We start from the raw sequence: 13178 nt of genomic DNA, 5'->3' as shown, positions 1-13178 counted from the left end.
GACACAAGTCTGGCTCAGGAGAGCAACGGCTAAAACTGCTGGGCAGGATGGCGGGCTCCTGCCGACACGACCACTTGTTGACATTGAAAGGATTTCACAACAAGTGAGCAGAAACAGAAACGAGTCTGTTCGGCAGGGCTATTAGTTGCAACGTGTGGCACTGGAGCGGTCACTCCCGATGTGTTTCCTCACTAATGAGCTCTGAATGCCCATTAAACTGGGCTGCTATAGGCCCAGAGCCACCCGGACAACGGCATGCATGAGTGCCCTCCCCGCTTGCTATTGGTTGGCCCAGGGAAGAAACAACTGGTATCACTCAAATTTAAGCAGAGTTGACAGTACAGTTAAATGATCATTAATTAGAGTTTGTGGGCAGATAAAGACGCAGAGCCATTTCTAATGACAAGATAGGTTAGCGTGACTCACTGGGGAGCATAACCCAGTCTGGTCCTGCCCTATTTCTCGGGCCCCGTGGAGAGGTGGCCACGGGATTTTAGACAGGAGAAGATAATCTGTATAACAGTGGGTAGGGGAGGACAAAAATAAAGCTTTATAGGACACAGGAAGTTTTAAAATGATTAGTAATACCTCACCGAGTGTGGTGAGACCTGAATCCAATTGCACTTGTGAAAAGAACCTCATCTGGGCTGTGCTAATGGGGTGGGAAGTGCAAAAGACTTGGAGTGAGAAAAGCAGGTTTGAACCCTGGCCCTTCAACTGATTCGCTGAATGACCCGGAGCAGCTTTTCAAACTCAGGAATCTCCATTTCTTTATCTGTAAAAGGAGAACAGCCATATGCCCAACTTCACGGGGTCAACACAGGATGACTCACAGGCGGAAGACTCTGCAGTTCGGTTGACTCACACAGCTGCTGGTCCCCTCTCACTTCTGAGCTGCATCTCTCTGCATGGATGTGACCAGACATCGGGGAGAGTGGCCTTCTAGAAAAAGGAGAGGTAGAAACTGTTCTACTGAAAGGGCCGATTTAAACGGTGTCTTCTAAACGTTTCATTCTGAGAGGAATGATTTAAGCAGTAGAACACCTCGGACCAGCTCAAGAGAAAAATCCATTACTTTCTCAGAGGCACTTTTTTCCTACTTACTCACTGCATCATAGCTTCTTCTCAGAAAGGACAGCAGTAGAGCTTAATGAAGAGCCATATTTCACAGTAGTCGTGACCACCAGAAAATGAACATCTTGTTCGGAAAATAAGAAATATACCCGGAGTTCCCGTCGTGGCGCAGTGGTTAACGAATCCGACTAGGAACCATGAGGTTGCGGGTTCGGTCCCTGCCCTTGCTCAGTGGGTTAACGATCTGGCGTTGCCGTGAGCTGTGGTGTAGGTTGCAGACGCGGCTCGGATCCTGCGTTGCTGTGGCTCTGGCGTAGGCCGGTGGCTACGGCTCTGATTAGACCCCTAGCCTGGGAACCTCCATATGCTGCGGAAGCGGCCCAAAGAAATAACAAAAAGACAAAATAAATAAAAATATCCTGTGAACAGTAAAGCGGCCCAAAGAAATAGCAAAAAAAAAAAAAAAAAAAAAAAAAAAAAGAAAAAGAAATATACCCGTGTGCATCTTCGACCTCAGTGACCGTCCCTATGCTGATCACCCCCAAATCTCCACCTAGAACGTCATTTACATTACTGAGATCCAGGTCGAGGATGCAGCCTTCCTACTGAACATACCTAAATGGTTATTTCACAGGTATCTCAAACTTCATACGTCTACAAAAGTTAGCTTTGGCTATAGAATAAATTACCTCAAAACTTAGTGATTCAAAACACTAGCTACTAATGTAGCTCATGATTCTGTGGGTTGGCAACCTGGGCTGGACTCAGCTGCGGGGCTCTTCTAGCACTGGATGGACTCACTCACATGTCTGTGGTCAGCTGGCTAGTAAGGCAGGAGCTGGCTGGTCCAGGATGGCCTCAGTCAGGATGGTTTGTCTCCCTTGCATGTGATCTTCCACTCTGCGGTAGGCCAGCCTAGGCTTGCTTGCTCGCATAGGGGCTGCACGGCACCGAGAGAAAGAACTGAAGTATTCAGAGCCACTTGATGCCTAGGTTTAGCACTGGCACACCATTGCTTTCTCAGCATTGTATTGGCCCATCTAGGTCTCAGGGCCAACCCAGATTCAAGGGGTGTGAGAAGAGGGATGGAGTGGATTCCACTTCTTAGTAGTAAGAACTGCAAACATCTCACTGCAAAGAAGTATGGATAGGGAAATAATTAGGACCATTTTTGCTAATAATCCCCAAACTGTCTCAAGCTGAACTCATCATTATGTTTCCAATGAGATTTTTCTCCCCTCTGTTTCCCCCAGTTTGGATAAAGCCATCCAGATCTACCCTGAATCCTTCAAGTCATTCTGGGACATTCCAGGCTGACATTTAGTGGGCGATTGATTATTATTAGATCTATGCTGTTAATCGATCTTTATTCAATGCTCTCACCAACTCCATTTCAATAGGCTCAGAGATCATATAGACCTTTCCCATTTTGACCTGGACTATGCTGATAACCCAACTGACCTCTCTAGCTTGTATGCATCATTTCATTTAATCGTCTGACGGTCAAATGCAGTAGGTATGACTAATTACCCCCTTTTTTTGGATGAAAAAAAAAACTTAGGTAGAAGGAAGTTACATTAGTTACAGCTAAAATGCGGCAAAAAATTATACTTAAATATATCTCTGTAAATGAGGTTATATGGGAACACTTTCAGTTCTGGCAACATTATAGATAGATCTAGTGCAGAGCGCCTTCCTGGAAGAAACACATATACAGATAAAATATAGCATCATTTAATTAATCACACATCAGCTCAAAATAAAGAAACTCCCAGATACAGAATGAACAGCCAGAATAAGGAGTGAACAAATGAACATGAGACCAGTCCAAGGGATGTTAGATTCAGATGCATTTCTCAATAGCGAGGAGTTGGGGTTTTCATGTTCACACGGAAAGAACACAGAGAGGATGTGGCCTTGGGCCTGACTAAACGTGCAGCTGGAGCTGAGGCACATGCAAAAGGTTCTAACCCTCTTTCTCACCATGCAAGAATCAGGGAGAAAGAGTTCCCATTGTGGCTCAGTGGGTTAAGAACCAGATTAGCATCCATGAGAATGTAGGTTCAATCCCTGGCTTTGCTCAGTGGATTAAGCACCTGGCATTGCCAGGGGCTGCGGCATAGGTCACAGATACAACTTGGATCTGGCGTTGCTGTGGCTGTGGTGTAGGCCAGCAGCTGCAGCTTTGATTCAACCCCTAGCCTGGGAACCTCCATATGCTGTGGGTGTGGCCCTAAAAAGACCAAAAAAAAAAAAAGAGAGAGAGAGAGTGAGTCAGGGAAGAAACCCCCACCTACGAGGTCATGAAAGCAGCAAGAATGTTGGTCTTTCCTTGGGACTTTAGGCAAGACAAAAAGCCCCCTTTTTCCACATGAAATATCAAAACCCAAACTTGAAATATCTGCAGATATGGCCTTGCAATGTACCTTCCTGACTGTGATGGTAACCTAAGCAAAGAAACACTGTGAGGATTTGTCTTAGATAGAAACCAGGGGCAAATGAACCTACTGCAAGGAATGTAAAAACATTTCTAGGAGTTCCCGTCGTGGCGCAGTGGTTAACGAATCCGACTAGGAACCATGAGGTTGCGGGTTCGGTCCCTGCCCTCGCTCAGTGGGTTAACGATCCGGCATTGCCGTGAGCTGTGGTGTAGGTTGCAGACGCAAGCTTGGATCCCGCGTTGCTGTGGCTCTGGCGTAGGCCGGTGGCTACAGCTCCGATTGGACCCCTAGCCTGGGAACCTCCATATGCCGCGGGAGCGGCCCAAGAAATAGCAACAACAACAACAGACAAAAAGACAAAAAAAAAAAAAAAAAAAAAAAAACCAAAACATTTCTACCCTGGCACATGAGACCCTCAAAAAGAAAATACAGATAAAGATGAACTCACAGTCAACAATCACAAATCACATGAGGGAATGATGCACCATAAGAGAGAATCAGCAAACATAAGAAAGGATAAGCATCTCCATAATTTCAGATACTGTTATATCTGAAGGAGATTATAAAATAGGAAATTAAAAACCTTAATTTAAAAAATAGACTGAAAACTGAAACACAATTAGATCTGAAGGAAAACTAAATGGAATTGCTTTAAATGTAATCTTAGTTAGATTAAAAAATTGACAGACAAATTAACAGCAGATAAGACATATGAAAAAAAAAGTAGTGACCTGGTGTGAAATATGAGGGAACTACATAGAATGTTGCATAGAGGCACGTAAAGATAGAACATTTGAAATTTTAAAGGTATGTTAGTGACAAGAAGGACAGACCATAGAGGGTGATGAGGGATGAGAGAAAATATTCAAAGATACGGGATTTTTTTCAAAATTTATTAAAAACATGAATTAATAGATTGAAGAAGCATTTTAGTACCAAGAAAGGTAAAAGGAATAAATTCACATCTGACAAATAATAATGGATTGAGCAAGCGTCTTTTAATGTAGCCATAGGGCAAAAATGTATTCCCTCCTGAGGAAGGATAACTAGATTGACAAAAGACTTCGCAGCAACAAAATAGAAGTGAGAAAAGGATGAAATTATGCCTAGCTTAACTAAAATTCAAGAGTGAGTCTCTCATACTGAGTGAAATAAGTCAGAAAGAGAAAGACAAATACCATATGATATCACTTATATCTGGAATCTAATATATGGCACAAAGGAACCTTCCCACAGAAAAGAAAATCATGGATTTGGAGACCAGACTTGTGGTTGCCAAGGGGGTGGGGGAGGGAGTGGGGTGGATTGGGGAGCTTGGGGTTAACAGATACAGACTATTTCTTTTGGAATGGATTAGCAATGAGATCCTGCTGTGTAGCAGTGGGAACTAGGTCTAGTCACTTATGATGGAGCATGATAATGGGAGAAAAAAGAATGTACACATGTATGTGTAACTGGGTCACCATGCTGTACAATAGAAAAAAAAATTGTATTGGGGAAATAACAATTAAAAAAATAAAATAAAATGAAAAGTAAAAAAAAATTTTTTTAAATTGCAAAAAAAAAAGTGAGAGTGAAATAAGGTTATTTCAGACATGTAGTGACTGAGACAGCTTATCATCCTCACCAAAATGACTAAAGGATGTACTTGAATAAGAAGGAAACAGAAATGAAAAGTAGTGGGATGTAAGAAGAAACTGTGAAAAAATAAAATGCTAACCATGAGAAAAAATATAAAGAAACATGGACTGTTTTCTAAAAAAAAAAAAAGAGTAATAAAAATCAATATGGAATTATAATTTTTGAAACAATAACATAAAAATGTTATATAGGATGGGTGATTTAAGTTTTTTGTTTTGTTCAGAAGAAATGTAGAAATATTGTTACCCCTTACACTTTGTGAATACAGAGTTAAAATTATGAATTCCCACTGCAAGTATGCAAATAATATACAGCTGACCCATGAACAACATGGGTCTGAAGTGTGGATTCAATCATGGGTTTATGGGTGGATTATTTTCAATAAATATGTTGGAAAATGTTTTGGAGATTTGTGACAATTTGAAAAAACCTACAGATGAACCATGAATCCTAGAAATATTGAAAATATTAAGAAAAAGCTAGGTATGTTATGAATGCATCAAATATATGTAGACACAAGTCTATCCTTATAGGCAGAAGGTGAGTGATAGTTAACATAAATTAGTTTTAATATAAGGTTAGTTTTATTACTGTTTTATAACCTTCCTTTCAAAGAATTACATTCTTGTATTATATGCCTGCGTCCTCCCTCTCTCTCTGGTAACTGGAAAAACTGTGTATTGGCCTATCATCACAATAAAGTGCTTTAAAAAAAAAAGTACTACATTTCCAACACTAGATTATGACTTAATACTACATATCATAACTTTTTTATAACAATTCATTCATAAAAAAATGCATTCATCATGTAGGCTAGGCTACCATGAAGCAATCATATGGATTAGTAGACTACCATAAGGCAATGGAACCACTGCTTCTTTGTTATGAATGCATGATTCATTGTACCTGCAAATAAATATAAATTCTTTTCATATCATCTTTTATTTTTGATGTCTAACATTAGTAATATGTATAATTATCTACAATCAGTAATACGTATAATATTGTATAGGACAACTGGTGTAAATACCAATGGGCAGAAGATTCATCTTGAAACAGACAATGTAAACTTATATTGTTGATTAAATACAGTGCAGTACTGTAAATACATTTTCCCATCCTTATGGTTTTCTTAACAATATTGTCTTCTCTCAAGCTTACTTTATTGCTATAACACAGTATATAAATGTGTAACATATAAAATATGTGTTAATCGACTGTTTATGTTATAAATGAGGTTTCTGGTCAGTAGCAGGCTATCAGTAAAGTTTGGGGGGAGTTGAAAGTTTTATGATGAATTTTGAGCACACAGGAATGAGTGTCCCTAACCCCTGCATTGTTCAATGGCCAACTGTATGTGATTTCTAAAGATGGATGGTGGGGAAAGAGGGAATAAAGAAATGCTGAAAAATCCCAAGGAGGCAGGAAAAATGGGAGAACAAGAAGCACCAAAAAAAGAAGGCATGGGATAAATAAAACTAAAAATTAAACAACAAAAAGAAACCACTACATATATTAGTAATCACAATAAATAAGAGCTTGTTAAACTTCAGAGTCAAAAGACAGATGTCCTCAGCTTAAATACAACTATAATATTCTGCAAAAGTTGTTTCCAAGAGATATTACTAAAATAAAATGGTAATGAAGGTTGAAAGCAATCAGAAGAAAAAATATCCACAAGGAAAATATTTACAAAAAGAAAGATTCCGCATGATTGAAAGGAAAAAAGCATTATTAGAAATCCTGACCTCTAAGAACCACACCATCTAGAGTCACACTGTATAAAGTAGCAATTAGATAATGACAGACTCACAAGTAAGTTAACAGTTGAGAAAATTATAAGTTAAAGACAAAATAATTAGGAGTTCCCGCCACGGCACAGTGGTTAACGAGAGCAACTGGGAACCATGAGGTTGCGGGTTCGATTGCTGGCCTTGCTCAGTGGGTTAAGGATCCAGCGTTGCTGTGAGCTGTGGTGTAGGTCGCAGATGCGGCTCGGATTCCGCGTTGCTGTGGCTCTGGCGTAGGCTGGTGGCTGTGGCTCCGACTGGACCCCTAGCCTGGGAACCTCCATATGCTGCGGGAGCAGCCCTAGAAAAGGCAAAAGACAAAAAAAAAAAAAAAAAAAAAAAGACAGTAACTAATAAAAGGTCACAAAACATTTTGAAAAACAAAATAAAAGCTCTTAAATATATATCTTAAATATATATCTGGAACCTTGCACTCTAAAATCAGAGAATAGTATTCTTTTTTAGCACAGAATGAACAGATAAAATTAACAACATTCAATGTCATAAAGTCATTATCAAAAAGTACTAACGAATCAAAGTACATATCTGATTTTTTCTTTGTGACATGGGTATAAAAAATAACAATAAAATTCTAGTTAGAAACTTCTCATATGTTTGGAAATTAAGAAGGTGTATTTTATAATGATCTACTGGTTAAAAAGGTGTTATTGAAATTACAAACATTTAAAATTAAATGAAAATTAAGGCACTACATTTTAAAGATTGTGGGATGGAATTAGTACATGGGGAAAATTTATAATATTTAACACATTAATTAGAAAGGGAAAAAGATGAATAATTAATGAGCTAAACATTTAAATCAAAAAGTTAGGAAAAGAACAGCACTGTAAACCTAAAATAAGTAGAAGGAAAGAAATAATAGTGAAAATACATTAATGAAAAGAGAAGGAACAACTAAACCAAATTATAAGGACTAATAAGTCTCTAGCATGACTGATTTTAAAAAGGAAAAGAACTAAGCAAACAAAATTAGGAGGCTTAAAGGCACAAATAAGTACTGGCAGAGAAGATAGTTAAAAATGTAAAGGAATAACCAACTTCATGTGAATAAATTTTTAAAGTATTAAAATGAACAGTAGTCTAGGCAAATAAAAATTGCCACAATTAACTAAAGAAAAACTAGAAGATATGAGATTTATTTACAATCATTATGTAAATTTCATCTAGGTTCAAATTTTCCTTGTTATAAAAAAGAACTAGCCAAGATAATTTTACAGGAGACACCTATCAAATCTTATAGGAACAGCCAATTGTGCTATATACAGTTTCAGAAAACAAAGGAAAGAAAGCTCCCTAAATTATCTCAAGAGGCTAAGAACGTCTTAAAAAGCAAAAGCATCTGCAAAAGCACATAAAACAGTATTAGAAAGAAAACTTAAAAGGCATGTCTCCTTCGTGAACATATACGCAAAAATCATAAATGAAATACTAGTAAATCAGAACACAACTGTGTGTGTACGTGTGTATGTGTTTAGATGTAGGCTTTATCATAGGAAGATAAAGATGATTTAATATTAGAAATAATTGTTAATGTAGTTTGTCCCAAGAACAAATTAAAAGAGAAAAAATCAAATGGTTACTTGAAAAAACACAGTTAATACAATGTGATCATTATTTTAAATTCCAAATAAGAATTTAAATAATCTTTCTTAATCTGATAAAGAGAATCTATCTCAAACTGAAAGCAAACATCATAATTACTGATAGGCGCATTCCCTTCAAAATTAGAAATAAACCAAGGATATCAGTTATTAACTTTTACTTAGCATTCCATAGATTGCAACCAGTTCCAGTTCTAAAAATGTGGATAAGCTATACAGACCTAGATAAAACATTCTCAAATATATATTTGATAAATGATTTATATTCAGAATATAAAAAATAACTTTTTCTATAATATGTAACAAGTTATCTATGAATCTGAATAACTATTTAAGAAACTATAAGTTATTTAAAATGTGAAAGACCCTATGGAAAAAGTTTAAAAAACTTTTTGAAGTCTACAAGGGAAGATAATATTTGGAGAGATATATATGTCATTAGGGGAAATTTAATATCATAGAAATGTCAGTTTATCTAGTAAATCTCTAAATACAGTACAACACTGGGAGAGTTTTTCATGAACTTGACTGAAAACTTATCCTAAAATTTATATGGATGTATATAAGGTCAAGAATTAAGAATTAAGACAGGTTTAAGAAGAATTAAGAGGGGAAATTTGGACTTCCCGTTGTGGTGCAGTGGTTAACGAATCTGAATGGGAACCATGAGGTTGTGGGTTCGATCCCTGCCCTTGCTTAGTGGATTAAAGATCTGGTATTGAGCTGTGGTGTAGGTGGCAGACGAGGCTCTAGCGTTGCTGTGGCTCTGGCGTAGGCTGGCAGCTACAGCTCCGATTCGACCCCTAGCCTGGGAACCTACATATGCCGCGGGAGCGGCCCAAGAAATGGCAAAAAGACAAAAAAAAAAAAAAAAAAAAAAAAAAAAGAGGGGAAATTTGTCTAGTCAGATATTAAGAGTTATTATCTTATAGTTTTATCAGATTGATAAAACTGAGATAATATTGTTGTAGGTGTGGAGAAACAGACCAGTGACACAGAACAGACAACTCAGAAATAAGCCCTCCCCCAAGGACGCCTCCCACACACACATGAGAGTAACATACATACCCCTCAATAGAGGATACATGAATATACTACACCACGAAATTTCACAGAGCAGAGAAATCGATGAAAAAGACTTATTAAGTACCAGCAGGGTTAAAACTTAAAAAAAAAAATCTGTTGCATGAACAAAGCAATTAACCAAAGTGGGCCTGGAGTATGGTAACCGTTAGGTAAATTCTCAGACTATACAAAACAAGATTGCTTTTTGTTTATGGAAAATGTGTGTAGTAAGAATACAGGAAGGATATATAGCAAACTCAGCATAAGAAGTATATCTGAGTGTGGGAATTTATTTCTTTCGTATCTATTTTATCTAAAACAAAAGTTCTGAAGTTACCGTGCCAAAATATTTTGCGGAGTCTAAGTAGTGGATAAAAAGAGCTTTGTTATTATTCTATGAGACTTGAAATACATCAAAATTAAAACAAAAATTTAAAAAGTCATACAAAGTTTCTGACTAATGCAAACACTGTATAAAATTACAAAATTATAAAAAAATAATGCTGGAATACTGGAAGCACTAATTTTTACTAATTTATAGCAAATATGCAAATAGATTTTAAGTTGATAAAATCAACTGGGCTGCTAGGGCATTTTTTTCTTTTTCTTTTTTTTTTTTTGGTCTTTTTAGGGCTGTACCCACGGCATATGGAGGTTCCTAGGCTAGGGGTCCAATAGGAGCTGAGGCCATTGGCCTACACCACAGCCACAGCAACGCAGGATCTTAGCTGCGTCTGCAACCTACACCACAGCTCATGGCAACACCAGATCCTTAACGCACTGAACGAGGCTAGGCATTGAACCCACATCCTCATGGATGCTAGTTGGGTTTGCGAACCCCTGAGCCACAACAGGAACTCCTGCTAGGTCATTTTTAAATTTCATGTTCCCCACATTCTCAGCACCAATGATGGCTGAGAGGACCAGACAGCAACAGGGAGCTCTTGCTTTTTGTCAAAATCCTATTCGCTTTGGTTGCCAGGAAACTCAGAGCTCACTGAATTGTTAGGCATAAGCCCATTTAACCTAGTTTGGGATCTTATTTATTCCATTTTTTGCCTGTATCTTCATCTTTGCTTTTCCTTTCTCTAACCTTACAGTCCTTTATTTTAACCAACTTCAAAAGCAATAGAAAATGAAAATAAGACATTAGAAAGTCACTGTTCCCTTTGGTTTTATGTGTATATTATTTATGTGTTGTAAAACTGGTTTTGTGACTATTTTCTCTTGTTTGGGGTGATTTTATGGAGCCAATGACTATAAATCTTACTTTTTTTTTTTTTTTTTTGCAAAAAATGTCATTGGAAATCCCACAAACTGGTTTGTCCCAACAACATGTTTTATGTCTTCTACTTTGCTGTTCTATGGATGCTCATGTCACATGACCATAAATGAAATCATTCACTGATTCCACAGATATGCCTCGAGATTCCCCTACATTCCTACTACCAATGTCCAAGGCACACACCAGGAAATTGAAACATTCACCAGAAATTAAAAAAAAAACCAAAACGTGAGTAGCTTGGCAAGATAAAAGATAGTAAATAAGCAATTATAATTTCTGCAAACATTCTTGTTAGAAAATAAAATGGAAAAAAATTTCAGAAGAACTTGTGCAATCTCAAGGACCTTCGTTTTGCTACATAGTCTATCATATTTCCATAGTTTGGAAAAGTAACAGCTCTGGACCTACAGATTATCATGCTAAATGAAGTAAGCCAGAGAAAGACAAATACCATGTGATATCACTTATATCTAAAAAATGATACAAATGAACTTATGTACAAGACAGAAATAGACCCACAGACATAGAAAAACATGATTACCAAAGGGGAAAAAGGGGGAGGAATAAATTAAGAGTTTGGGATTAACCATATAGTCATACTACTCTATATAAAATAGATAAATTTAACAAGGTCCTAGTGTAGAGCACAGAGAACCATACTCGATATTTTACAATAACCTATAATGGAAGAGAATAGGAAAGTAATACATGATTCACTTTGCTGTACACCGGAAAGAACACAACACTCTAAATCAATTATACCTCAAGAAAAAAAGTAATAGCTCTAATTGTAAACCTGAATAAATATTGTATTTGTCGGTGCAGGGGAAACAAACCAAAAAGAAAGTGAAGAACTTGGAAGACCCACCAAAAATGTGTTCTCTTAACAAAAGTGAAGATGTGATGTAAAGACCAGCCTTGAGAAACAGAAAACAGATTCAGAAGCAATGCATTATTTGTATTACTTCGTCCCAGTTCCTTGGATTGGAGTTTGGGAGCATATATAGGAAGCATCAGGTCAACGCATGTTACCACACCGTCCAGCTGCTCCAACAGCCCCTCATTCCCTAACGCCAACTCATCAACAAAGAAATATCTGGCCCAAGTGCCAGTAGTGTGAGGTCAAGAGACCCTGCTTTAAAGTGAGTTGAAATGTCACACTGAAGATTTGGAAGAGGCTATTGCTTTTCCAATGAAACATTCTAGATGCTATAGAATCCTTCAAATATGTCCCAGATTCCTCACTTTGTAAACAGAAGGGTTTGAAGCATGAAAATACCAATTCCAACTAGACTACACCTTTATTACATGTCTCGTTTCAACAAATGAGGCCATTTATATGAATGCTGCAATATATTCAGCAGTTTATGAGTTACCGATGCAGCACCTGGTGGTGTCTCCGCAGCAGCTTGGGTGGCCAAAGAGGCATGGTTTGGATCCCAAGCCCAGTACAGTGGGTTAAAGGATCCAGTGTTCTGGCAGGTTGCAGGACACCTTGGATTCTATCCCTGGCCTGGGAACTTCCATACGTCACTGGGTTTGTATTTAATCCAGAGGCAAAAAACAAACAAATAAATAAATATCCCCCCTCCCCCCAAAAAAACACCAAACCATGTACACTTGTCAAACCATAGGTTTTCTTTAAACAATCTTTAAAACCATGATTAGTAATTGTTCTCTCAGCAGGAAAAATGAATGTTTTCCATTTTTGTTAAAAATGTTCTAATAAGGTGGAGATATTCTATTGTGAAGGTTTGACTGTTCAAATAAAACTTTACATTTTACATTTTAAAGAAAGACAAATTTTAAACAGCTGGAGGAGAAAGCCAGTTAGAGCTGCTGCTGTTTATTTGTAGGCAAGCTTGGGTGAGCAAGGAGGAAGGTGTAGGAATCAGAAGGCTTGTCTTTTAATCTGGTGGCTTTCCAAGTGGGGCCCATGGAGCAGAAGCAGCATCGGCAACACTGGGAATTTGTGAGAAATACAAATTCTTGGGCGCCACCCAGGCCTGCTGACTCACGTACACCTTCTGGAAATGGGGCCCAACAAACATGTTCTCCACGTAACGAATACCTATGAACACTCAAGTGTGAGTAGCATGGGTCTGAACTCTGATTTTCTACTTATATCCTTTGGGCAAGTCATTTATCTTCTCTCACCCTCATTTTCTTTCCTTTCTTTCTATTTATTTTATTTTATTTTTTGCCTTTTCTAGGGCCGCACCTGAGCATTTGGAGGTTCCCAGGCTAGGGGTATAATCAG

General features: G+C 37.8%; 1 protein-coding gene across 1 annotated transcript in view; it reads right to left on the bottom strand.

Moving 5' to 3' along the window:
- The window catches only part of LOC106510400 (uncharacterized), a 422513-nt gene that overhangs the window by 22099 nt on the left and 387236 nt on the right, over window positions 1-13178 (bottom strand). Inside the window, exons 13-14 of the mRNA XM_085024903.1 lie at window positions 1880-2205; window positions 834-942 (exon numbers count right to left, since the gene is read on the bottom strand). The gene's annotated coding sequence lies outside the window, so the exon portion shown is untranslated. The remainder of the gene's footprint in view (window positions 1-833; window positions 943-1879; window positions 2206-13178) is intronic.

This window comes from Sus scrofa, chromosome 5 (genome assembly GCF_054392235.1).
Source record: "Sus scrofa isolate SSC_HxYL_T2T_F1_AM1 chromosome 5, Sscrofa_HxYL_maternal_Yorkshire_Landrace_v2.0, whole genome shotgun sequence".
In the NCBI taxonomy this organism is placed as follows: Eukaryota; Metazoa; Chordata; class Mammalia; order Artiodactyla; family Suidae; genus Sus; species Sus scrofa.
Note: the sequence above shows the minus strand (reverse complement) of the source record. Positions and strands in the feature narration are given on the sequence as shown.